This window comes from Mirounga leonina, unplaced genomic scaffold, assembly GCF_011800145.1.
Source record: "Mirounga leonina isolate KUSES-001 unplaced genomic scaffold, KU_Mleo_1.0 Mir_180, whole genome shotgun sequence".
In the NCBI taxonomy this organism is placed as follows: domain Eukaryota; kingdom Metazoa; phylum Chordata; class Mammalia; order Carnivora; family Phocidae; genus Mirounga; species Mirounga leonina.
In genome coordinates this window covers 17,562,280-17,589,444 of record NW_023270469.1, presented here as the reverse complement: position 1 = coordinate 17,589,444, position 27,165 = coordinate 17,562,280, and the positions used below count along the sequence as shown (strand labels likewise).

At 52.2% G+C, this 27,165-nt stretch overlaps 1 protein-coding gene, 1 long non-coding RNA gene and 1 pseudogene across 5 annotated transcripts in view; 2 read left to right on the top strand and 1 right to left on the bottom strand.

Moving 5' to 3' along the window:
- SMPD3 (sphingomyelin phosphodiesterase 3) overlaps positions 1-27,165 on the bottom strand; it is an 82,756-nt gene that overhangs the window by 38,384 nt on the left and 17,207 nt on the right. The window lies entirely within an intron of this gene.
- On the top strand, positions 962-17,918 carry LOC118023640. Of its 4 annotated transcripts, none has more exons than XR_004682870.1 (6): positions 962-5,905; positions 6,055-6,135; positions 6,835-6,907; positions 9,912-10,365; positions 11,033-11,158; positions 17,288-17,918. It is a non-coding gene; the product is annotated as an uncharacterized LOC118023640 (long non-coding RNA). The 4 variants fall into 4 exon arrangements; XR_004682869.1 differs by having other exon boundaries at positions 6,807-6,907; positions 11,030-11,158; positions 17,288-17,917; XR_004682867.1 differs by having other exon boundaries at positions 11,030-11,158; positions 17,288-17,916.
- On the top strand, positions 18,019-19,308 carry LOC118023422 (annotated as a pseudogene).

Here is a 27,165-nt window from a genome sequence, read left to right as displayed (position 1 = left end):
CCCACCTCTCCAGGTAGACCTCATTTCTCTCTCCTGGAAAATGGGGATGGTGTGAGACGTACCAGTTCCAGAAAGGGGGCTGAATGCAGGTGCTAGGTCTGAGCCTGGGATTGACTCTGGAGAGTACATTTGTCATAGTCTGTGGACAAGCTTTAGGCCAGAATCATGACTCGGTCGGGCTTTTCATCTAGACACCAGCTGTAGGAGCCCTGCAGAGCAGGGCCCTCATGAGGTCAGTGGACAGGTTTATGCTGGTGGCAGATATGGGGGGTCCTTCTAATGGTCTGATTGGTTATGTAGCACCGTGGGTGCCACGACGGAGTGTTTAAGGCAATGGCTGGCTAGAACCTTTCCTGATTGGGCAACCCTAAATTGGAACATCATTCTCCTGGGAAGCCAATGAGTGCTGAGTTAGGAGGCTTCCAAGAAGCTGCTGAGAAGGGCAAGAATGGCTCTTCGGGCAGAGACGCACTCTGCTGACTTGCTGGTGAGGAGGCTTGGCTCCCGTACGATGATGAGCTGGAGAGTGGATTTGTAGATGCTGGATCAGGATGCTGCACACACAGTGCCCGCCTACCTCTGGCCCCAGGTCATGGCTCCCACTGTCACACCCTGCCTGCAGATGTCCCCCTTCTTCACTGTCTTCAGGTCCCTGCTCAGATGCCACCCCCTCGGAATAGCCAGTACCACCATGTGCAAACTAATGCCCCGTCCCATCACCCTCTATGCTCTTACCCTGCTCCACGTTTCTTTCCAAAGTATCACCATCTAACCCAGGATGCATTTCCATGTTGTCTTTCTTCCTCCACTAGAAGGTAAAGCTCCACGAAGGCACTGCTCCTGTCTGTTTTGTTCACTACTGGATCCGCGACACCCAGAACAGCACCTGGCTCGCAGTAGACACCAGGGCCAATTTGCTGCACCTCAGAACTGGTCTCCGTGTAAAGAAAAGTGTCCTGCTCTCACCTCTACCTGTCTTCATTTGTGCTCGAGAACACCGAAGACAGCACCCCCAGCCTGGAGGAAGGCTGCTCCTCGGGGTCAGGAAGGCTGGTTTGATCAGTTAAGTACCAAACCTGAATTCTCAACACCAGGGGTTTAGTCTTTTCTTCTGATCATCCCTCTTGATCTTAGGCTTTGTAACCATTTTGGAAGTGGATTTGGTGTGATTAAATTCTTTTTTAACCTAATCCTGTATAGAAAACAAAAGTTTTAAAGGGAGTGAATTAGAACGGATTTGCTGATGTCTGATCACTTGTGTGGTAATTCACCCCAGGCTCATTTCAAAACCAGGGCTGGGCATCACGTCCTGGAGAATACTCCACTGGATCTTCCTGTAAGGGAGGAGGGAAGACTCCGTCCTTAGACGAGAAGAGTTATACGGGAGTCAGAGGGGCCATGGGCTTTGAGGAGCAGAGCTGTTGGAAAGCCCATGCACTTGATTTCGCAGGGAGCACCAGTCCTGGCTGGCAGGAGTCAGCATGGCTGGGGTGGCGGGCACGTTACCCGCCCTGGCCTGGTTTCTCTGTTTTCTCTTGGAATCCTCATGACCACAGCTTGGGAAATGCAAGGATGGGTGTGCAGGGGGTGGTGCACGAGGAGGGTCTGGCAAAGGGCTTTTGGTAGCAGGACTGCAGGGTCAGGTCGGGATCTCTCAAGGAGGAGGAAGAGAGGAGTCCCCTGTGTCCCTGGCCCACCCGCCACTGAGGCACGAGCTCCCGGAAGCTGGTGTGTCTGCAGCTCAGCCCAGTACAGAACCTGGGGGTATCATGACGGCGAGAAACGATGTTTCCAAGAATACAGCGTAGAAAAGAAAGCTCTCCACCCAAATTGGAAACAAAAAGTCACTGGCACTTGATTGGGACCTGGAACCTTGTGGGAGACCCTGTTCTTGGCAACACTAGAAGCGGGGAAACTGTGAGTTTCCTCTCTGTCACCCCAGTCACACGAGTGCAGACTTGCTGGGCCCTATGGGCCAAGCTGGGGTAGACCTGGCTTTTAGCCAGATATGTGGTAACTTTCAGAAAATGGGATTTCCCTCTTCTTCTGGTTTGGTTTTTAACTTTGGGGATTTATCATTTGTTTAATCTCTAGCTTTTGGGAGCAGGTAGGAAGGTTTCTTCCCCCAAGACAGGCGCTATGATGAGGGTTTGGGGTCACAGCCTTAGGACTCAATGGCTGCCCTGCATCTTCTTGTCCTGCTGGCCTGGCCGGCACGGTTCCCACACCTGCCAGCTGCCTGGCCCCGGCTGCCTGGCCAGGCTTCATTAAAGGAGACGAACGGAATCATTCTGTCTGGGAGGTCTTATGGTCCGTTCCCATCGCGAACCCAGCTACACTCAGATGAACGTGGCGGCTTGGGGTACAACGAAGCGCCACACGCAGTGCCACGAGCCTTATCTCACTCAATTCTCAACCCAGTCCTAGTCTGAGAAGGCCTCAGAGGTCACCGCTTTTGCCCTTGGTCAGCCGCAAGGCTGGGATCTGCAGCCCCATGGCTGTGTTGTGAGGGTCTATGCTCTTAGCCAGCCTGTCATTCTTCCCAGGGGGCTCGTTTGATGATTCATCTCTTATTCTATACCCAGAGACAATGAGGCGGAAACCAGAAGAAAAGGGGGCTATTATGATAGCACTATTTGCCATTTACCTAAATTAGATAATAAATCACGGAGCTACTTGAAAAATATACATGTCAACCTCTTGAACATCTAGTTATCACTTAGTGCCATTTGATGGTACCTATGGTATAATTAAGACTTTTGTAGAGAAAATAAGATATTCTCTGTGAAATGGAAAAGTGAATGGGAAAGTGCATTTAACCTGGCCCTCCTCTTCCTCAGGGACAGGGCAACAGACCCGTGGTGGTGGGTGGCTGGGGGCGCTTGGGCTGGTCGGTGGATTGCAAGCATTCCCAGCCCCTGCAGACCAGCATGGGATGCTGGGAGGGGGAAGCCTGTTGCCTAAGTAGCAGCGGGCCCAGCTGAGTGATGCTGCCGAGCCCCAAAGAACTCCATGCCCATTCATCAGCCTCAGCATAATTGGGCGCCTGCCACTGGCATCTCCAGATGTTTGCCTTGATCAGACGTTGATGCGGTTCAGTGTTTTCATTGAGAGCCTCATAAAAAGCTCTAGCTGGTTGGGGACGCTTATTGTTCATTTTATTTGAGTTCCTTATCATGTGCAAAATGTTCCAGGCACCATTAGGAGACACAAAAGACTCAGAAAACACAGTTTCAGGGCGGGTGGAAGCTCACCCTAGCGCGGAGGAGGAGACACGGCCTCTGAAATTTACAAACATTTGCAGAACACAATCAGCTAGTCGGTGGCAGCCGCACATGAGGGCAGGGGGGTGGGTGGCGGAGACTGAGGATTTAATGCTCGCCTGAGAGAATCTTCTAAAATCAGATGGGTGTTCCAGGCTGTTTGCTCATTAATGTGGTCTTCAAATTACTTCTCAGAGAAATTGGGAGTGTGAGGGCCTGTCCTGGGGCAGAAGCTTGATCAGGAGGAGATCAAAGGGACATGGATCCTGCTTGAGGTGAAAGGTTTGAGGTGCAGGTCCAGGCACATTATAATTATTGCTTAACCGTAAATGTATCTTGGCAAGATACATTGATTTGCACATAGGTTGCTAAGGGCACTTAAGGGAAAACAGACCATAGGCAATGAGAACTGTCCCCATCAATTTACCAAATTCATGTCTGAGCATCGTGGCAGTGCAGAGAACCTTGCTCATAGGCGTAAATTAAGGCTATCTTCCTTGGAAAAGGATAGTTTAAATGATCAATAACTTCTCTTGCAAGAATATTTTGAGAGGATTCCTTTCTAAAAATTGACTTCATTTATTCTTTCCTCTTATCAAAAAAGGATTTGTAAAGGTTTTTAACAAAAGATACGACAGTGGGGTTATTAAAATTGAAATGGGAAATCAGAACTCAATAAGAAAAGAGAATACAAGTTTTGTTAACTGTAATGGCTATCCTCACTTCTGTGACCAAGGTCTACTTTTGGCTCTGAGCTTCCTGGAATCCAAGGTCAGAAGGGCAACATAATCAATGACGTAGGTTCAACTACTGAAATGGACCAACTATGTCAATTCTTGACTAATCAGTCATGAATTTATAAAAAAAGCAAGAGAGGCAGAGGAAACTTTTGGGGAAATGGGATATTTTTTAAACATTTAGAAGGGAAAGATGGATTTTGACATTTTTTTGTGAGAGGCAAAGCTTGGGCAAGAATGACAGACACGCCCACTAAGATCTGGGTGAAACCTGGAATAAGCTCTGATTTGATCAGTTCATTGCTGAATGAGTCACTCCGGACCAGGATGCAGGCATTCAGCGTGTCTGGCCTGTCCTCAGGAAGAGGCTGTGTTCGATTTCTCCGCTCTGCCTAGACAGCACCTGGTACATTTTGCACATAAAGAGCTCAAACGTGGCTTTGTCTCCCCTGGGTTGAGAACTCCGGGCGGGCAAGGACCCATTCCCAGCACCCCCTGGGTATGTCTGCTGCTAGTTGGATAATAACAGCTCACAAACCAAAAATGGGAAACGTATTCGTAAAACGACAAACACCTTTTGCAATGTAGTGGGAGCGTTTTCGCAACTCTCAGTGACAACAATCGAATCTTCCAGTTTTCTGCTTTTGCCATGAAGAAATTCTGGATGGACCTGCCCAGAGGCAGAGGGGAGGTTATGAAGCATTAGAAGAGTTGATACAGTTGTATTATTGGACTTCATTTTAGAAGGGTCTGCCGTGGCCCCTATGATGGCGTGCTCACCGAAGGGCTCTGCTTAGGCAGACTTGTGTCCGGTCTCACAAAGCCCCCACCTCCTCGCCAGTAGGTAGATGGTGGGAGGGGGCCTGGAGGGGGAGGGGCCCTCAGTAACAATGCTGACCGGTCTTTAGTGGTCCTCCCGGCAGGCTTTGGGGGGGGGATTCCAGCAGGCACTGCATTTTACAGTTGGTCTGCAGTCGCCTTTCATCCTCAATTACTCAGTGCAGATTCCTGTGCTGCTCTAAAGATCCTTTGTGTTTCACCATTTTGTTTGAAAAAATCCCTAGAGGGTTCATTTTGGTCCCAGCAGGGAATGACTTTCCTGAGAAATGAAGTCCTGGGCTCAGGCAGGCAGGGTCTCTGGAGGCTCCTGAAGTCTGAGATGCTGGCAGAGGGGAAGGGTGCAGTGGGGGAGGGCTGAAGGCCGTGGCCTGGACATCAAGCCCTCAGGAGGGGGGAAGCATCTGCAAGCAAGACATTGCTCATGGCAAAGGCAGGGTGTTTGGATCCCTCCTGTCCCAGCCATGCTGGGTCTGTGCTGGGGGCCGGAGCGTCTGAAATGTGGAGCTCTGAGCAGGGGCGCTGCCTCCGGGCACAGCAGCGGGTCTCCCACCTAGCTGGGAGGCTGCGGGTAAGTCAGGTTTTCCCTCTGGGCCTTGCTTTTCTTCCTCGCAGAAGTGGGGATTTGAATAGTATGTCAGTCACACCAGATCAAGGTGTCCTGAGGATAAAATGCAACACAAAGTCCTGTCACAGCGTCTGGCTCAGAGCCTGTGCTTGCTGTGACTGTGGTTATGTGCTTCTTATCCTGTCCCGGCCGCTGAAGGGCCCACCAGCTCTCTCCCCCAAGTCTCATGTCCTTGACAGAGGTTTTACACCCACGGGAGAGAAGGCTGAGCTTAGTCCCCACTCAGGCGAGCCTCATGACCTCCCCGACCCTATGTGCGAGGTGGGGCATGAAGACGAGTCCTGCCTGTTGCCTGAGTGCTGTGGGAATCAAGCACCGTGAAGACCCTGGAGAGACAGTCCCCTGCCCCCCAACACCAGCTCATGAGGACTGAAGACAGCACTCAGAAGATGCACAGCTCAGTGCCCGGAGCTCACAAATGCCCAGCAAGTCTGGTGAGGGTATGACAAACTGCCGACTCCATGGGTGCTATTTGGGAAGGGAGGGCTCAGGGGAGAGGGGGATGGGGAAAGCTGGGGGGTTGGGCCCTGTCGTCCACAGACCTAGGACCGCCCCACCAACCTGAACATGGTTGGTGTTGTCATTCCAGATGCCACTCTGAGGATCAGGCACCAATAACGCATGAATTCGTCTCCCGGCCTCACCACTGCCCACCCCCCCAACCTCAGGGGTAGGATTGTCCTATATTTTTATATACTAAATATGGCACCTCTAAGCGAAGGGGTTAAGAATAAACAGTGGAGGGGAAGCTGGGTGGCTCAGATGGTTAAGCATCTGCCTTCGGCTCAGGTCATGATCTCAGGGTCCTGGGATGGAGCCCCGCATCGGGCTCCCTGCTCAGCGGGAAGCCTGCTTCTCCCTCTCCCACTCCCCCTGCTGGGGTTCCCTCTCTCGCTGTCTCTCTCTCTCTCTGTCAAATAAATAAATAAATAAAATCTTTTTTAAAAAAGAAGAAGAATAAACAGTGGAGAAGCTACTGGATGTAAACCAGCCTGTCTTTGGACGCCTGAGACGCATAGAAAGCTGTGAGTGCCCAGAGAGTTCCTGGCGGCAAATCCTCACTTTGCAGCAGGGTTCAGCGGAGAGTCATTTTACCGGTTTCTCTACCGCCTTCAATGGCTATAGTGGAGTAGATCCTGGGTTTTTCATTTTTTTAAGATTTTATTTATTTATTTGACAGAGAGAGAGAGAGAGCAAGCAAGCAGAAGCAGGAGGAGTGGCAGAGGGAGAGGGAGAAGCAGGCTCCCCGCCGAGCAGGGATCCCGATGCAGGGCTCAGTCCCAGGACCCTGGGATCATGACCTGAGCTGAAGGCAGATGCTTAACTGACTGAGCCACCCAGGTGCCCGTTTTTTTGTTTTTTAATTCAGAAGTTTCCCAGGCCTGGAGAAGGACTTACAATGTAAGCCAGAGGAAGGCTCCAACACTCCTGTTACAAGCAGTGTAAGTAAAATAGAGCCGGCAGCACGATGGGCCTGGCCCTGTCGTCCATGCAGAGTCCAGGCAGAGTGAAGACCGCTGAGGGCAGGAGCACGGCTCCCAAAACGTCAGGTCAGGAGCTGCTTGGGCTCTGCAGCAGATGCCAGCAAGTTCTGTCTCAGTGGGGCATCAGGGGGCATCCCTGACTGCCCCTGTGGCAGAATGGGAGGTGGCAACTGTTGGGCCCGAAGGTGTGACGTTTGAGAAGCCAGCAGGACTGGACCATATGGCTGGACCGCTCGGAGGCCAGAAGGCCCCTGTGGCCATGGAGGAGGGCAGCGTCCAGGCAGAATGGGCCTGTGTGCGGCCCCTCGGGTAGTCAGACCCACAGGGAGGGTCAGCCTGGTCCCCCTCTTCCTGGGCCCAGGCCTGTCTTGCCGGCACCACCTCAGTCCAGCGATCAGGGACAGGCACAAAGTCCTTGGGTACCTGGTGTTCAGGCACCACTGCAGGGTTGGAGTGGGGCGCTCCAGTTATGGGGGTCACGCTGCCTGGCCAGATGGGTCAGAGCTGGGGCTGCCACCCTCCACCATCCCCTGCCAAAGTGACCACCACAGTTCAAACTGGAAGCCTGAGTTTGTGGGATTTTCTGCTTGGAGTCCCTCCTCACTCGCCAGCAGGCATGAACGGAGGAGTAGGGAGTAAGGAGTGGAAATGGGGGAACTGGGGAAGGGATGGGGGCCACACTGAGGCTGGGCTGTCCCCAGAATTGAGGTTGGGCAGGTGGAAATGATGATGGATAATGAGCAAAGAAAATGGAGCCCACGCCCAGCAATGGAGGAACACGCAGCCAACACGTGCCACATCCTCCGAAAACTACCTGGGCCACTAAAGCAAGCCCCATGCTTTATCTTGGTTTTTGACTCTGTGAAACGGAATTCCTAATGCCCTCCCAGGGGAAGTGGCTGCGAGGCCCTAGGGATCCCACGCAGTGGAGCAGCCAGCAGGAAGTGCTGAGGGTGGGAGCTGGGGGCGAGGAATGGAAATTGAGGCGCCGGGGGGGCCAGTGTGCCTTGCACAGAAATGAGAGTGTGGGGGGAAGTAAGGTGTTTGGGGACATGATGAGTTTGAGAAGGTGGCAGGCAGCTGGGAACGGGGGCCTGGACCAGGGGGAGCCACAGAGGCAGAAGGTGGGTAAGGGTCTTTTGCATCAGGATGTTTGTGAGCAGCCAAGGGGCATTTGCTGAGAAGAGAAGCCAAAGATAGGTTTGGGGGGAGGGCTGGCACCTAGAACCAGCAAGGAGACAAGGAGGAGGAAAGGAGGTAGGAGGATGCTGGGAAAATGCAATGCGTGGAGGCAGAAGCAGTTGCCACTGGGCAGAGCTGTGCCCAGAGCGAGACTCTGGGGAGAGCTGCACATCTTCCTGGGAACGCAATAGGAAGAGAGGGCACGAAGTACAGATTATGAGGAATGAGTGGACGGTGAGGACGTGGCAGATTTCACTGACTGTTAAGTTACCCCCCAGCAGCCTGCTAAGAACCATGAGTGCCTGCTGGCCCAATGCCCGGTGCCCAGATATGCTGCCATCCCTGGCTGCCAGACACGCGGTGGGGGGGGGGGGGGGGCGGCGCGGCACAGCCAGCATGACAGCCCCCTCGTCCCACAAGAGATCAAACCACTTAACACCAAATGTATATAAAAGGTCAAGATCAGGAAATTCAACAGATTTCCAGCCACATCTACCTCCCAAAACATAGCAGTGAATCCGGAAGTAAACAGAAAACGTTTCTGCGCAGTCAAAACGGCCACCACAGCACTTGCAATACTAGCGTGTTCTGCTTTGTAAGGAGACACCCTCAAGCCCTCACTCAGAGCCAACCTGCTTTTATTTGACACATAGTTCTAATAAACATTGTTACCTGATTTGAACTGAAAGAGAAAAAATCAAAATCAAGAGAAAAGGTACAACGTAAGTGGCTCAGAAAAAATCTCAACTGTGTGCGATCATCATGGTGAGGGATCAGCTTGGACAGGCTCCCAGTTCCCACGCCAGCCTGATATTCTGTGATTCTCATATTTTTGTGAAGAGGATCCCCAAGTTATGAAGACATTGTGAAATCATGTTCCATCTCCATTGCTTAAGAAGGCAAGGCAGCGTACGTTTTATGTCAGGAAGTCGTTCTTTAAAAAGTTTTGGCTCTTGAAGAGGAAATGGAGCCACTTTTATTGAGCATCTACTATGTACTCACCAGCTTAACTCTGTTAACTTCCTAACAATCCTACAAGTAACCACGATTTTTTTTACCATTTTATGGAAAAGAAAGTAGGCTTAGAAGGTTGAAGTGATTTGCCCCAGCTCACACCGTGAATGCTTTTCTCACTGCCCTCTATTTCCTTCCAGTTCTGGGCAGAGTGCCTGTGGGGACCACCTGCTCTCTGTCAACAGACGGCCTATCGGACCTGAGCTCAGGGAATGCCCTCGAGGGAGCTGGTGATGCTCTCTGTCTGGTCAGCTCACCTTGGGGCCCAGTGTTCCTGCCCTGGCCTCCATAGCTTTGGCTACTCTGTGGGCTGCAGGTGGGGGCCCAGCCCTGCTCCTGCCCCTGAATCCAGGACAAAGCTCTCCTCTCCTCGGGTGTAGACCATGAGTGGTGAAGTCCTTGCAGCTGGAAGATAAACAATGGCTGCGAGAGCCCCATCACGAGGGGGTAGTTTTGTGAGCCCTGTCCTCCAGAGGAAATTACTCCTGAAGGACTTTGATGGTGACAGGCCCTGTGTTTCATTCTGTAATCATTCAGAAAAATACATACATTTCAGTTTATTCAAAACAGTGGAAAATCATTGAGGTTTTTCCTGTGTAAAGGTCAAACTATAAAAAGATAAGTGGACTCAGAGAAATCCAGGCTAGTCATGAAAACGTGGCAGTGTATTAAAATGGATCCAAAAGAGGATCTAATCCTCCTTTGGAAACAGCTCATACTAATCCCCCCCTCCCCTTCCCTATGTGTGTTAAATTTCTGTTTGCAGGTTCAAGGACACGAAGTCAGGGACTCTCAAGGGGTAGAATATGGACGGTACAGACCAGGGTCCTTGATCAGAATCCCTGACCCGCTGCTACATGCCAAGTGTGAAAGCTGGAGCAGGAACCCTCACCTCCCTGGGCCTCCATTCCCTCGCGTGCAAAATTGGGAAGATCCCCCTTTTCCAGGCTCTCCTAGAGGTCAAATGTGCAGGTGAGGACTGAGTGGAGAGAACCTTCCACCATCCTGACCATGACTTCCACCTGAGGGGACAGAGAAAGCCTGGCTTGGGCCACTGGCAATGGGGATCCTGAGGAGGGTGCCGCCGGACCACGGCCTGGGGATAGATCCCCTGAGCTGGCCCCCCCTCCCCGCCACTGGATGTCCCCAGACTCTGATGGGCCTCCACCGCATACGGACTTGGGTGACCTGGGAAGTCCTTGCAGCTGGAAGCTAAACAAGTATCCTTTTTTTTTTTTTTTTTAAAGATTTTATTTATTTATTTGACAGAGAGAGACACGCGAGAGAGGGAACACAAGTAGGGGGAATGGGAGAGGGAGAAGCAGGCTTCCCGTGGAGCAGGGAGCCCGATGCGGGGCTCGATCCCAGGACCCTGAGATCATGACCTGAGCCGAAGGCAGACGCTTAACCAACTGAGCCACCCAGGCGCCCCTACACAAGTATCCTTGAGATCCTCATCACGAAGACATTTTTAAAGGGGCACTTGGTAATTCAATGGCTTTTGTGAAGCTGAGCAGGCAACTGGAGAATGATAGAGAATGATAGTTTTGAAAACGCAGCCTGGACAGTAAAATCCTCATTTTCCCCTTTACTAATTCAGAACTTCCGAGAAGGTCTTTACGAGGGCCTATGGGAAGATAAGGAGCAGCTGTGTCTCCTCTTCTTTATCAAAACCACGCTCCATCTTTGCTCAATTGTGTGCAGCCCTGCCTGGTTGGGGGGTGGGGGGAGGCCCAGCCTGGTCTCTCCTGCACAGCCCACCCCCTGGAGAGAGGAGGGGATTTGGGAGGTGGAGTCAGGTTTCCTGGTGGCAGTCCCTGGGCCTGGGAGGACTCCAAGCCCCACAAATGGGAGCTGGCTTTTGTTTCTTGACTTGTGTCCAAGTAGAACAGAAGGCGCGGCCCTGGGCAAAAACCTGAAGGGAGAGGCAACCGCTCTTGGGTCTGGCCAGCAGGGGCGTGGCGGGAGATGAAGGAGCCCCGCGGAGGCCAGATCCTGCAGACATCAGATCCAGTGAGTGACAGGTCTCATTTGTGTTCTACAAAGGTCACCCCGGCTGTGGGAGTGGAAGGGTTCAGAGGCAGCATGGCCGGGCAGGGGGTGGCCTTGGCCACCCAGGGACGTGGTGGTGGGATACAGGACATGCTGTATCTGGAGGACGGATTGCTGTCACACGGAGGGCTGGGGGAGAGGGGATCCTGGGAGGAGGTCTCTCCGGCCTGTGGCCTGGGCACCTGGGTGGATGGTGATGCCTCAGGAGAAGATGAGATGGGGGAGGGGTGGTATGGATTTGGGCATCAGTGAGGAGTCAGAGTTGGGCAGGTAGCCACTGAGCTGATGGAGGGACATCCGGGTGGCCCTGTCCATTGGAGCATGGGACTCAAAAGTGCAGTTAGGGAGAGAGTCGAGCCAGAGATAGGAAAGTGGATGAGGCCAGCACACTGGTAGCTGAAGCCAATGAGTGGACGAGATCCCATGGGGCGAGTACAGGGTGAGACCCAAAGAGGGCGAGGAAGAGAAGTTTCGGGAATCACTGGCATTCGAGTTCGAGGAAACAGACTCTGTGGAGAAGCGTAGGGAGTGGTCAGAGAGGTGTCTGGGAGAACAGGTGCTCAGGGAGACCCTGGGAGTCTGCGGGGTCGGGGGACACAGCCTGGAGGGTTGCTTTCGGGCTCGCGGCCATGTTAACCTGTGCACACGGGAGAGAGATCCAGGCTGACCAGCAAGGCTGAGGCTCGGCTGTGATTTCAGCCAGCTCTGCAGGTTTGCGGATGGTTTGTTTTCCTGGCTATAAGTTTTGGAGCGGGCTTCTTGGGGGTTTCCAAGAGATCTGTCAGCGGAAACTTTATCCACATCTTAAATTTTCTCCCTGCTAGGACCTTTTAACTGTAGGTCACCTGAAAAGTGTGACCACGGCTACTGTGTATATATTATTTTAATCCCGACTTGAAGAAATATTTATAGCTGACACTTGTTTTAAATGGCCAGAAGAGGCTCTATTTTGTGATCCTTTATACCCTTCAAATGAAGAGCCTTCTTTGAAAAGATCTACAAATTACCTATACAAATCTTGGAGAGTCTTCCTCTTTAGCTTTTTTTCTTTTTTAGGTCAGAAGAGACTTGTCTTAGACCATTAGGGATTTAACATGACATGTCTGCTTTGCAAAGTGAAAGAGAAAGGGCAGTTTTTGGCTCAGATACAGCAGTTGTGCCCCCGAAACGTGTCCAATGGCCTGATTTAGTATTAAAGCTCTGAAATAATTGATTATCCATGAGGGTAGCTATTTAAAGAGTTCATCTCATCAGATTTGAACCGACCGCACCTGCGCTGGGCGCCAGGGTAGCTAGGTGAGGCCAGGCAGACCCAAAAGGAGTCGGAATGGGGCCGGGGATCCTGCCTTCCGCGAGGCTCCGAGACCAGGCCTCCATTAAGAAAAGTGACAGGCTTCTGTCACCACTGTGCGTGGGGAGCAGGCCCCTGCTGGGCCCAGGTCAGGGAATGAAAATTCTCATGGGGCTGCTCTGTCCTCCCCACCTGCTCCCCGTCTTGAGCTCCCTGGGCCTGAGAGCCCCAGCTGTCTCAGGCCTACACTCCGGGTCCCACGCTTCCCTCCCCGAGCCCTTGCAGCCTTCCCAGCAGGGTGTGCTCCTGGTCCCTCGTGACACTCTCCTCCATCGCGTCACTGGCAACCTACAAAGTCTGGGTCGAAGGCCACGGCCATTTTCTCCTAACCCTGGCAGGTTTCCTCTTACAGGCACCACCCAACTCGTTCCCTCATTCTGCCTCCTCCTTGTATGCTTAGCTAACAGTTTACCTTGGCAGGTTCACCAGGAAGCAATAATACTGCTAAAGCCAGGCGCTTGATGGGCCTTGTGTTTCTGAAGTTGTGTGTGTGTGTAGGTAGGTGTGCCTTAGGTGGCCGTTGAAGTTTCCAGGCCGAAATTACTGCTGCCCTTGCTAACAGGAGCAGGGGCTCCAGCCCTGTCTACCCGGTGTGGCACGGCCAAGGCTAGGTTCCAAGGCCGTCTTGGCTGGTCCTAGTGCCTGCCTTTTCCAGGCCCAGGTGGGAGGCCTGTATCCTTGGAGGATGTCTCAGCCCCCACAAGAGCTCTGGGGCTGGAGGGGTGCCTGCCTGGCTCAGTCAGTTGAGTGCCTGACTTGTGATTTTTGGCTCAGGTCACGATCTCATGGTGGTGAGATGGAGCCCAGTGTTGGGCTCCACAGTCAGTGGGGAGTGTGTCTGAGATTCTCTCCCTCTGCCCCTCCCCCACTTGCTCATGTGCATACACTCTCTCATTCTCCAAATTAAAAAAAAAAAAAAAGAAAAGAGCTCTGTGGCTGGAAAGCTCCCCATGGACTGCGAGGGTTCTCGGTCACAAACACTGCACCCAAAGGCTCTTTGTAGTGGCTGCTGTGGTTTCTGCCTAGACCCCATCTTTAGGGCTGACACGTCCATCCCCCAGATGCTCTCACAGCTTTGTCCCTCCCTGGGAATCGCCCTCCGCCGAGGGGAGCTGCCGCACTCAGGTTTAAGGCCCCTCCTGGAGGCTGGCCTGTGGTCAGTGCTTGGCTGATGGAGAGGAGGCACTGAGGCTGGGCCCCTTGACCTCCATCTGGGGCACCCCTGAGGAGCCATCTCAGCTCCTGAGTTCCTTGTCGAAATGCCGAGGCCTCATACAACCAGAGTCTGGCTCACTTTCTCTGCTCCGTCCTTCCTTCTTCCTTTCCTTGAACTATCAAATCTGCACAGAAATTGGGTTCCCCAGTCTAAGCTGCCATTGCCTAGCAGAGAGAGAGGCTGGGCTGGCCAATGGCCCCTCCCGTCCCTTCCCCGTCCCCACGCCTCCAGCGCCACCCTGGGCACCTGCGCTGCTGAGATGCCTCAATTGTTCTATTGTTACACTCCTTTGGTACACTCCAGCCTCCCTGAGAGGTCACTTGGGAGGCATTTGTTTGTTTTTGGACTTGAATTTAGGAAAAGTTGGGCCTTAGGTCTGTGTTTGATTTGTGTTTATGCTACCAACACCAGTAACTGGGGGGAAGAGAGTAGCCTTTCTTTGCTTTGGCTGCTAGGAAGCTCAGAGCCCTGAGTGAGGTTCATGTGTTACATGACACCCTGTTGCCTTCTGAGTCCCCTTAAAGTACCTTTCTCACCATGGTGATTTGTGGTGTTTTGCTGTATCACCCAGCTTCCTCTGAGCTGCCTCAGAGTGTTTGGGATGAGGTGGGCTACAAATGAGTAAACACAGGCAGCCGTAGGGGTGTGTTGTCAGAGAGCCCCGGCTGCCAGTTACCAGCTCTGGGACATTTGCCAAGTCACAACTTCTCTAAACCAGAGTTTTTTCAGCCAGGGAGTGGGCCTGATGCCTGCATCACAGAATTATTTTGAAGATACACACAGTAAGCACGTGGCTGGTGTGTATCAAGGGCTCAATAAATGGTAGACATTAATAACAATGTTTTTTATAACATCCTGCTGCTCTCATGACTCTGCCCTACCATGTGTTGGGTCGGAACTTCTTCCTGCCTGGCACGTGCTGGCTGTCAGCCAGGATGCGTTTCTAGCCTATTGGGTTTTACTTTCTTATGGGAGAAAGGCGCCCACCCAGGCCCCCGCACCTCACGGCAGACTGTATGGGCCGGCAGAGGGACCAGTGGGGATGTTTGCTGATTGTTAATCCAGGCAGGTGGAAACACAATTAAAATGCCCATGACATAAATGAGCACATACTTGGCTGGAGGAAAACGAAAACTCAAACTCTTTATGCAAACCGAGCCTTCAGAAAATGAAAAAAAGTTTGTAGACGAGAGATAGGTGATGAGTAATTTAACCAAGACGATGTAAATCTAGGCCTTTGGCTACTTTAAATATAACCATCTGATATAAAAAGAATTGCACTAAATTTTTTAAAGCTGCGATCTTGCCTAGGGTGAGAGACTCACTTTCCCGGGAGGGCCACGTTCCCCCAAGGCAAGTGCGGAAGGAGCGGAATAGCACCCCTGGTACAGCGTCGCATCCCCTCCAGGCAGCTGAGGAGGTTTTATGCATTTCAGCGCACGCTGGCACTCCATATGCTGCCCGTTACCTTGCAAACCTGTTTAGAACCCATATTGGGACAGAAAAGCCCATTTCAAAGGGCAGGTGGCTTACAAAAGCCTTTCTTTTGTCCATTTCTATAGTCAACCTGCCCCTGGCTCTATCCCCTCATAAATGGCGCCTGGGCTTGAACTTTGGTTTTGAGCTCATCCAAAGATGGGTGTACCACTGGAGTTCCTTGTCTTTCTGGGGGATGAAGAGAGTCGGGAGCAGGGAGCCATCCCTGTACCTGCTCTAGAACTGGCCTCTGGAGTGCATCCTCTTGGGGGGGGGGGGCGGCGAGTGGGGGGTAGCATGAAGGCAGGACGGAGGGAGGGTCGCATGAGGGCACAGCTGGGCACAGAGCAGGCCCTTGTATGGTCTGTAGGGGTGGGCCTCAGGAAAGGGGGAGAGGAGCAAAGAAGTGAAGGGAGGTTCGGGGGCAGAGCATGCGTCTGGCTGGGCTGTTTAGTCCTGGAGGGCTGAGGGACCTGGGGCCACACCGCTGGGCGGAAGCTGTCTCGGAGCTGCTGTGGCCACCAAGACAGGGAGAGGCTCACAGGCGGTGGCTGTTGAGCCCCTTGCAGGGATTTGCGGAGCACATTAATCAGCCTCGGGAGCCTTCCTTTGGGGGATCAGCCAGTGTAAGAGGGACAGTCAGTGCCTGGGGGACCAGAGACCTCCTGCTCTGTCACCCACAGGCAGCCCCTAGCCTGTCGCATGTGGGGACAATGTCCCCCTCACTGCCTAACCTGAGGAAGGGGGTGGGAGCCTGCAGTTTTCACTCTTCCTCAGCATCTATTGACGATTCTCCCTACAAATCTGTTGCCTACACATTTCCTTGCACCTCCAGAGTTTTGTTGAGTGAGAAAACCCACGCACTTCACCTCTTATCTCCATAACATTTTCTTCCCTTCCTATGGAAGACAAAAGATCAAAGAAGACCAGAGACTCCCACACCCCTTGCCCGACAGAGCACAGAAGCCTCGGGGTCCAGTTTCCAAGCACGGGCTGGTCTGTTTACCCCGATGACGATGATGATCGTAGTGAAGCACACAGTCCTGTTCCTAAAATGAGTATAATGGCTATGCTGATAAAGGCAGCGTCCGAGAGGGGAGGGCAGAACAGACTTTGGAGCTAGCCTGCCCTGCGCCCATTTCCTGGCTCCATTGTTCACGAGCTGTGGGAAACTGGAGGTCACTGGACTTCTTTGTGCTGCTGCTGCTTCCTTGTCTATAATATGGGGCTCAGAGTAGCTCACTAGGGGAATGCCTGCCATGTGGTGTGTCCTTACCAGCTATCACTATTAGTATTACTATTCTTACCCTGGATTTCATTACTGTAGGCAAGAGGCCTTTTCACGTGCTCTGTCATTTGAATCGGACAATCCTGTAAGGCAGAGGGTGTGATGATGATGATTCTGCTGTGCAGATGAGGAAACTGAAGCTCAGAGAGGTTGAGGGACTTGCCCCAAGACACCCCGCCTGATGCAGAGTCAGCACGCTCCTCCACCTGGCTCGCCCTGGCAAGGCCGCACAGCCTAGGCCCCCAGGATTTAACAAGATGCTTCGCCATTACCTGGCAGGCCTCCCATTATCCCTGCTCGGCAGGGTGGGAGTTTTATCCCCTCTCCTTAGAGCACGGAGATAACAGCCCGGTGGGTGGAGTGGCTCCTGCACCGGCCGCCGCCTCCAGCTAAGCTGCTTTGGAGCCAGCTGATGAGGGCCGCTCTTCAAAACCATGGCTCATGGAGGCAGCTACCCACAGGCCACCCCACTCGGTGCTGTGGCAGTGATTAATAAGGGTAGTCTGCGTTCGGGTGAGGCCTCTCAGCTGAGGCCTCAGAGCACTTTGCAAGCATTAATTAAGCTTCATGGTGGTGGCTCAGTTTGGGGGGGTGCGCTGAATCCACTTTACATGTCTTTAGCTAATGCAGACAGAAACCAAATCACTCCCCCGGCAAGCCACGGCCTTCGGCTCTGCCAGGCCCCTGGGGGCATTCCTCATCCCGGCGGTTTGGCTAAAATCATTTGCAGAGAAAAGATTTCCTCACTTGTCTTTCCAGACCTCGAAAGAATAACTGGCCCTCAGAAGCCATTTCTCATTCAAGTTAGGAGCCCGCCAACAAGCTCTGTGACTGGGCCCTGCCCAGTGGCCAACCACTGGTCCACCAAAGCTAACTAGGAGCTAATGGAGCTCAGGCCTGCACCCGTCAGCATATCAGAGCCTACGGCACCTGCACCTGGGGCCTTTGGGATCAGGCCCGTCCCTGCCGTCCCAGCTGCGCGGCACCCCCAGCCCCTATCGCTTATCTGCTTCCCTCCCATCCCCAGCTCTGCCCGCACACATCGCCACCTGCTTCCTGTGGTTCCGACAGCCTGCAGCTCATCGGGAGTTGCAAAGAGCCCGCTTAACTGGGGGTGAAGAAGACATGCTCAGATTTGTGTTCTGAGATGAAAATTCAGGGAGATATGTATATGAGGTGAGGGAGGGGGAGGCAGCAGGCTGTGGGGCCACTGACTACGCCAATGAGCCAGGGCAGTATGGATGGCGATCCGCTTGGGCACGGCAGTGGGGTGGAGAGAGGGGGCTTGAGGGGCATTTAGAAAGGAGATCGACAGAGGGCGCCTGGGTGGCTCAGTTGGTTGAGCGACTGCCTTCGGCTCAGGTCATGATCCTGGAGTCCCTGGATCGAGTCCCGCATCGGGCTCCCTGCTTGGCGAGGAGCCTGCTTCTCCCTCTAACCCTCCCCCCTCTCATGTACTCTCTCTCGCTCTCTCAAATAAAGAAATAAATCTTTAAAAAAAAAAAAGAAAGGAGATCGACAGATAAAACGCTCCGCCGCCGCTCCTGCCGTGGCCCACACTGAGCGCCAGCACTCCCAGCCGACAACTCCGCCACCATGGAGGACATGAACGAGTACAGCAACATAGAGGAATTTGCAGAGGGATCCAAGATCACCACGAGCAAGAATCAGCAGGATGATGGTAAAATGTTTATTGGAGGCTTGAGCTGGGATACAAGCAAGAAAGATCTGACTGGGTATTTGTCTCGACCTGGGGAAGTTATAGACTGTACAATTAAAACAGATCCAGTGACTGGAAGATCAAGAGGATTTGGATTTGTGTTTTTCAAAGATGCTGCTAGTGTTGATAAGGTTTTGGAACTGAAAGAACACAAATTGGATGGTAAATTGATAGACCCCAAAAGGGCCAAAGCTTTAAAAGGGAAGGAACCCCCCCAAAAAGGTTTTTGTGGGTGGATTGAGCCCAGATACTTCTGAAGAACAAATGAAAGAATATTTTGGAGCCTTTGGAGAGATCGAAAATATTGAAACTTCCCATGGATACAAAAACAAATGAAAGAAGAGGATTTTGTTTTATCGCATATACAGACGAAGAGCCGGTAAGGAAATTGTTAGAAAGCACGGGTGCCTGGGTGGTTCAGTTGGTTGAGCAACTGCCTTCAGCTCAGGTCATGATCCTGGAGTCCCGGGATCGAGTCCCGCATTGGGCTCCCTGCTCGGCAGGGAGTCTGCTTCTCCCTCTGGCCCTCCCCCTCTCATGCTCTCTGTCTCTCATTCTCTCTCTCTCAAATAAATAAAATCTTAAAAAAAAAAGAAATCGTTAGAAAGCAGATATCATCAAATCGGTTCTGGGAAGTGTGAAATCAAAGTTGCACAACCCAAAGAGGTATACAGACAGCAACAGCAACAACAAAAAGGAGAAAGAGGTGCTGCAGCTGGTGGACGAGCTGGTACTAGGGGTCGTGGATGAGGTCAGGGCCAAAACTGGAACCAAGGATTTAATAACTATTATGATCAAGGATATGGAAATGACAGTAGTGCGTATGGTGGTGATCAAAACTGCAGTGGCTATGGCGGCCACGATTATACGGGGTACGGACGGGGCTACGCGGGCTACGCTGGCCAACAGAGCACTTACGGCGAGGTGGCTCAACGGGGTGGCGATCGCCAAAACGATTACCAGCCATACTAAAGGAGGACGTTGGAGAAAACAGGAGGAGATTGCTGAAGTTAACCCATCTTGCAGGATGACATTGAAGATTGGTCTTCTGTTGATCTAAGGTGATTATTTTGTAAAAGACTTTGTAGTGTACAAGACACAACTGTGTCCAACTGTACATAGCCGCCGATTAGTTTTCTTTGTTTTTATTTTGTCTTCTGCTGTGTTACGGCTCGATGTGGATTTGTGTTTATACAAATTTTATTTGTATGATTTCATGTTAAATCTCAAATAAATGCTTCCTTGTGTGATTGTTAAAAAAAAAAAGAAGATCGACAGGGCTGGGGGACTACCTGGAGGTGAGGATGAGGGAGGAGGAGGAGACCTAGATGAAGCTCCTGGCCATCAGATCCACTCCACCGGGCATATGTGCCCTCTGTGTCTGGCCCTGGGCTTAGTAAACTTGTGATCTACTCGGCAATGTTAGTGCAAACCAGCTGCCCCAGAGACACCATGTCAGGTAGAACAGCCGAGCCCCAACCCTACTTCCTTCACTGTAATTTCCCAGGCACCATCCTTTCGAGCTTGACCAGGGAGTGAGGCCTCACACTCAGAGCTCAGCCTCCATTCCTGGGCCATGGATATTCCAAGGCACCACTGGGTTTGACCCACACAAGAGTCGGGGGTGGGGGTGGGCTTTTGTTCCCCACTTGGCTGAGGACACCAAGGCTCTGGGGTTAAGTGACCTGCCAGCGGTAGGCTGAATAGCAGCCCCTGACAAAGGTCCATGCCCTAATCCCTAGAACCTGGGGGAAAAGGAACTCCGCAGATGTGATTAACCTAAGGGTTCTGAACTGGGGAGCTTATCTTAGGTTATCCAGGTGGGCCCAGTGTAATCCCAGCAGGCCTTATAAGAGGGAGGCAAGAACGCCAAAGGGAAGAAGGGGATTGCAGTAGAAGCAGAAAGTGATATACTTTGGAGATGGAGGAAGGCACCACAAGCCAAGGAATTCAGGCAACCCCTGGATGTTAGAAAAAGCAAGGAAATGGATTCTCCCCTAGAGCTACCAGAGGAACTCCAACCTGGCGACACTTGGATTTTAGCTCAGCGAAATTGATCTTGGGCTTCTGACGTCCAAAACTGTAAGATAAGTAACTATAAGATAATCCTAGGCATCCTCCAACTCCAACAGAAATCCTCAGTAGGAGGCGCAATTTATTCTGGGCAGAAGAAAAGGTTTGTTTTGATTCTGCAGAGGCCCTCACGGTTTCAGAATTAACCTCTTTCCTTGCCCCAGACTGGGGAAGCCATAGACCCTGGGCCTGGTGGTCATTGGAGCTGTGACCAGGGTGAGGTGCTTGGGCAAGACAGAGGGAGAGCCCCCTGAAAGGCGCTGGAAGGGTGTGGGAGGCAGAGGACAGGCAAGTGCTCCAAGGAGGAAAAGCAGCATTTTGCTAATGTTACCAAAGTGTGAGCCCCAGCTGCTGGGGGTCTGTGGTGAGGGGCCAACCAGAGACGAAGCATTCCACCTCCTACTGAGGGTTTCTGTTGTAGTTTGCTGTTGCTGAAGATTTGGGGAGAAAGGGGAGGGAACTGTCTCCTTGGCCACAGAACTGAGGTGACTGCAAATTGCTCCTTGTGTGGTCTCAGTTTAACCTCCAGGGAACAGAGGGTGAAGGTCCCGCCTCCTCCAGGTGGGTCTGCCACAGAAAGGGGGGGTGGAGCCGGGAGGGGCAGGGCTGCTCTCGCTCCTGGTGGACAGTGAGGCCCCTTTCCACTTAAAATGTCGGATTCTCCTGGAAAAGGAAGTTTCTTTACCCATTGTACATTGTACAGTCCTGCCCTGGTTTATAGGATTTTAGTTAAGATTGTGAACAGTCACACAGTCCTCAGGGGGCTTCGGGGTCATTTTCCCCCGATTTGTGGATCTTCACAACAACCTGAGTCAGATACTGGTTTCATCCCATTTTGCATTTGAGGAAACGGAGGCTCAGAGAGATGACCTGTCAAGTTAGTTGTCAGCCAGGATTTTGACCCAGCTTTTCTTGCCTCCTCCTGGCCTTCCTTATGACCCAGAAGGGAGCTCAAAGATCACCCTGTTCACCCCTATTCTGTGACCTTGCTCTGTGAGGCCGAGGGCTTTTCCCGGCATACCGCAGGGAGTCCACCAGCAAACTCGGTTGGGTCTATCTGTTCAGGGGTCTTTTTCTTGTACCCAAGACCTCTGCTTCAGGCCTGGGCGTGGGGCCTTGGCCCACCCCATTGTTCACCCACTAGCCAGTATTTCCTAAGCTTGGTGCTCTTCCAGGCTCTGTGGGCAGCTCTGAGTCCGGAAGAACAGACTGGCACAGAACACGTCCTGGAGGCTGCTGTGGGTGGCTCCGGAGCCCAGCAGTGCCTCTGGGGGTGTTGCAGGAGCCACTGGGGTAATGCCATCCAGCAGAGCCAGACTGGGAGAGGGAGCATCTAGAAGCCACAGGAGGGGGGTGGGGAGCCCACACTGAGGGTGGACATGGCCCAGAGTGAGCCAGTAAGAGGTCGAGGTGACCGAGGACCAAGGCTGGAACTGATGAGAGAGGACCTCTCCTATTCAAAAGAAGTAGGCTGTTTGGGGTAGAGGCATCACGGGCAGGAGCCCTGTATGTCAAGAAGGTCTCCTCCAGCCAGAAGGTTAGAAGATTCCATATGAAGAGTCAGTGGCTGGGTTTCCCCAGAAAAAGGGAAGGGGTCCAGCTTCCTCATCTCTCTAAGAGCGTCTTTGGCTCCTGAAGCATATGGCATGAGTGGAGGGCAAACTCCACTGGATGCCATGGGGAGCAGGACGTCCCTAGGGAGGATTCAGAGTGGCTCTGCTGGCCACTGAAGCAGATGTGGGATGGGAAGAAAGGAGGGCAGAGGCAGAAAGGTGGAGGCCCCACAGAAAGCATCCAATCCTAAGCTCTTCGGATTGTTGTTAGAGCTGCAAGAGGATGAGGATGGGTGAACCTAGACACTGGGAGGCTGGTGGATACTCTGTATCTGGCCAAGGCCCAGCCCAGGCTGGTGCTGAGTCTTGGGGATCTGGAGAACAAGCAGCAGCGCGGAGAGAGAAGGAGCTAGGGAGCTATACACCACCCAGGAGGCACCTGGGTTTGCCAGTCTTCCTCTCCTGTGCTATGCTGCAGGGAAGCCAGCACACACGTTTCCCTGAGGACGATGACATACGCTTAGCACAGAGCCTGGCAGGCGAAGGGTGCTCAGAGGGGTCCTGAGTGAGCGAGTTGGACCAAAAAGGAAACAGAGGCCCGTGGTCTTCATAGTGGGCCAGGTTTTCCTCAAGGAAGATAAACTTCAGAGAGTAGAACAAAGGTGAAAATAGAATAGAGGTTCTATTCTAGACTATCTTATCTCTTGCACTATTAATAATCCTGCCCCAGTTTTGCAAACTGCGTAGCATTGTTCTCAATAGGATCTTTATATGATCAGCCATCCAGTCAACATGTTTGCTGATCATGTACTAAGGTTTCACGCAGAACCAGGCCCCATGAGTGCCAGACACAGGTGCACCCACAAAGAAATGACTGTTGATTCAATAACCTCAATTGATCTTTGACAACCCCATTCATTATGTCATTATGGGGATGGGGCCCTGGAAGAAGAGGAAACAAAGGGTGGTAAGCCGGCCGGCCAAGGTCATGCAAATAACCAGTTCATGACCATACAACGCCGTTCCTCTGGGTCTCCGGATGGTGACCTCAAGCTGACCCCGGCTGGCCTAGCAGCTCCCCACTACTGTTTGGCTCTTGTAGAAGTGAATCACGGACAGGGCTTTCCAGTGGTTGTTACTAAATATCCGAGAGACATGTTTCATAAAACTGTGAAGCAATGAAAAGCTCTTAACAATTGATTTAAAATCCATTTGGCAAGGAACTAGCACCAAAAATAGAAATATCCCCAAGAGGCCGAGGGGCCAATCTCCACTCCTTGTTGCTATTTCCGTCACTGTACTCATTTTCCAGTCCTGACCATGGGCGTGCATTTAATCTCTCACATGGACCCAGGCCTCAAGTCTATGCTGTTTGACAGTTTATCAGTAACAAGACCCGTCACTGCATTTATGGGCTGCTGCTCTGCCAGGAACTTTACATTTGCCCAGTGAATCCTGTCATCAATCTACTTAGGTTGATAGGATTAGTCCCATTTTACAGATGAGGAAGCTGGACCATCCTAGGGACACTCAACTCCTAGGTTTTATTTTTTTTTTGAAGATTTTATTTATTTATTTTGACAGACACAGTGAGAGAGGGAACCCAAGCAGGGGGAGTGGGAGAGGGAGAAGCAGGCCTGCTGCCGAGCGGGGAGCCCGATGCGGGGCTCGATCACAGGACCCTGGGATCAGGACCTGAGCCGACGGCAGACGCTTAATGACTGAGCCACCCAGGCACCCAGCTCCTAGGTTTTAATCAGAGATTTAAGCTCAGGTCTGTTGGATCTAAACAAAGATGGTCTTCCTACTTCTCTATGGTCACCAAACTTGTAGGTGACAGAGAAGAGCCTGGGAAAACAGTGAATGCATTCAGTGAAGATGTCAGGACCCTGAAATACCTTGAGGCCCTGGGCAGCGCTGTTCACTAGAACTCTCTGCAGTGATGGAAATGTTCTGTATCTGTTGTCCAGTATGGTAGCCCAAGACACACATGACTATAGAGAACTTGAATTGTGGCTAGTGTGACTGAGAAACTAGATTTTAAATTTTATTTAACTTAGCCACATGTGGCTGGTGGCTATTACTGGATCGTACCAGATCTAGTGCTATGGGCAGAAACCAATAGGATGACTCTGGGTCAGGATATGTGCAACTCTTGCCTTTGAGTCATAGGAACAGGACAGGGAGCCCAAAATAACTGGGGGGGCCCGACACACTGTGTGCTCGGGCCTCAGTGTGTGAGCTCTGTGCAGCCCCCTCTACATTTGGGAGCTGAGACATGAAATCAGACAAAGGAAGGAGGGAAGGAGTGTGTAGGGCAGAGGGGAGAGATGGGGCTTGGAGAGTGGGGGCAGGTATAAGAGGGGTTCACCTGAGGACCCCGTCCCTAGTTCCCTGTGCTATAGTCCCAGAAATGCAAAGGAAACACGTCTTCAGAGAAAGACCTCAGTGCCAGTAAATGGGCCTCCCCAAAGGAAGCACCTTCCTGTCCCTCTGCTGGATGCTCTCGACTTCCTGTGAGCTTGTGACCGTTTTTGTCTCTTCCGGCTTCTCCTTTGCCTTGGAGCATCCAAGCAGCCTCTGCCTCATCCTGGGAGCAGGAAAACAAACATCACCGTGGAGACAAAAGCACTTGACTCCACTTATAGTGGCTAACGGCCAATGATTTTCCAGCCTGAAGGCCCTTTGCTTCTGTGAGCATTGCCCAAGAAGATCTGGCCATGGAAAAAAACATTAGGAAGCTGAGGGCAATAAACTGTGATAAGAAAGATGAAGGACCGGTCCTTGACGGGGGCACTGGAGGCCACAGTTCGAATATGATGGTCGCACAGGCTGCCTGGAACCTCAAACAGCTACTCTCCTTCAGTTTGCAAATTGAAAGCACCCTTCAGCCCATTGCCACCACCACCCCTGCAGATGTGGGGGAGCAGGCGCAGAAGCAGAAGGGCCTGGACAACTTGCTCCAGAGGAGGCTTCTCAAAGGAGAGGGTGGTTTTACCCTCTTGTCCTCCTACTGTCTTGAGGCCAGACTTCAAAAGGGCAGGAGGTGGATAGCAGAACTGGTCATAAGGGAGAAAGGGCCTTTCCAGGAAGTCATGCTGTGAAGTGGGATATCTAATCCCTTCTTTTCCCTTCTGATTCTGGAAGGAGAAGAAAGAGTAAGCTTGGGAGGTTTGCAAGAGGCAGTTCCTGTGGTCCCCACGTCACAGAGCCCTCCATCTGCACCTGAGCCTGGACTTGGGAAAAGGGGTCATACTTGGTCCCTGCCTGGAAGAGAAGGGCATATATGGCCACCGATGGCCACGACGTGGTGTGTGCAGAGAGCCCAGAAGATGCCATGATCCATCAGGTTCTTGGTTCTGGGAACTACTGTGCATCACAAGTCCCAGCGCACAGTGGCGAATCTGGCTGGAGCAGGCCAACCGGCTGAGCCAGAGAGGAGGCTCAGTGGTATAACCAAACCTGGCTGCCCTGGGCGCTGCTCCTGGGTGATGACCCCTCTCTGAAGGCTGCACTTTTGGGGAAGCAGACATGGGTGAGGGTCTGGGTCATTGTTGTGTTATGAATCTGGCGTTGGTCCTGGCCCACCAGGTACTCTGAGGTAGGGTGCGTGGAAACCCTAAGGCTGGATTACTGATGACCTGGATTCAAATGTGGACAAAGTCAAGGCCTATCTGCTTTCCTGTCAGACACGGGGCTCAGCCCAGGCAATCTGCCAGCTCCTGTACTCCAAGTAAGGCTCGTTGTAATCAGGGGTTCCAGAGCCAGTCCGAGCTGTATGAGGACTGGTTCGTGCTCTGTGCTCGGGCAGTGTTGTTCTGAAAAACAAGGAGGCCTCTGTGGTCAGTGACCAGGGAGCTTTGACTACTCTGGCAACCATTGGTGTAGGGCTGGATTTCCTGAGAAGGACCTGGGTAGGTTGGAGGACACCGGGCCTCAAGGCTACTACATTGACTCTAGGAGAGCAGTGGTTTCCGCTCTCAACAAGAGCTTGGGGCAGGAGAAGGGAGCTTGAGGTACATGTGATGGGCACCACTGGCCCTTCTTCCCTGGCCTGCAGTGTAACACAGTTGGGTTAGCCCAGGTGGGGAGGAGCCCAGGGCCGACATTGGCCTGGCCTGGTTATTCTTGTCAGCAGTGAGTCTCTATGAGCCTTCTGGGCTATGCTGTTCCCTCTTCTTTTCCAAATGAAGGGGAAACAGTTCTCTGGACCAAGCAGTGGGCCCTGTCTTAGGCGAGGGGAGTGATGTCCGGGTCTGCAGTGAGGAAAGGAAGCTAAAGTGGGGCCATGCTTCCAGTTTGAGTGTAGAGGAGGTGACCCTTGAGGTCAACTTTGACTTGAGAGCAGTAGAAGCTGCCTAGCCCCTCCTCCCCAACCTGTCCCTCTCCCTTTCCCCTTCCTCATTCTTCCCAGGGGTGCCTGAGAACATTTTCCAGAGAGAACACCTGAGTCTGAGCAGAGCCCACGCCGGGCCTCTGTGAATATTTGGTACAGATGCTTCCTACTGCCTCCCCAGTCATGCTTTTTATCAATTGCAATGCCAGGGCCACGGGTTGTGATTCTGTGGAGAGAATCAATTTCATAGATGTCAATAAACTAAGAAGAGGATTAATTCAGACTCTGAGGCTGAGCACGACCGCTATTTTGGGTCAAATCCACATTTTGTTCCTGAGTGGACTCTGGCTTCCGCATCCTTTCCCGAGTTCAGCTCCTTAGCCTTCATTTTGAGTTCAGTGCACTGAGTTTGGCCATGTGCCTATGAGGAAGCCCTGGACTCCTTTCCATTCTTGGGGCCTTTCCCCACCATCTGCTGCTGTTCATTGTAAAAACCAAGCCACATAGAAGAGAATTTAGAAACACATCAGGCAGAGTCCCACCTCTCTCACAACAATCAATTCTCTTCAGCCTTCCCCTTTGATCTGGGTCCATGTGTGTGATGGCTGGACAAGGACACTCGCTTTATGGTCTGTTTATTCAGTTAATGTTAGCTGTGTCTCCACGTGGCCTTTGAGTCTTTGAGCGCATCATACCCAGTGGCTGCAAAATGTCGTGTAGTGGATAGACATGCATTATTTAATCATTTGCCTCCTGTGCACATTATTGCTGGAAGTCAGGTCACCTGACCAGACTGTGGCTCATAATGCACATTTGCTAGGGCCAGTGCAGGGAGGCATAAAAGTAGGGCCAGAATTTAGACACATTTATTTATGAAACATTTATTAACTGTCCGCTAAAGGCAAGGAACTGTACCAGAGAGAGGGTGAGGTTTGGTGGGAGTGGGGGAAGTACG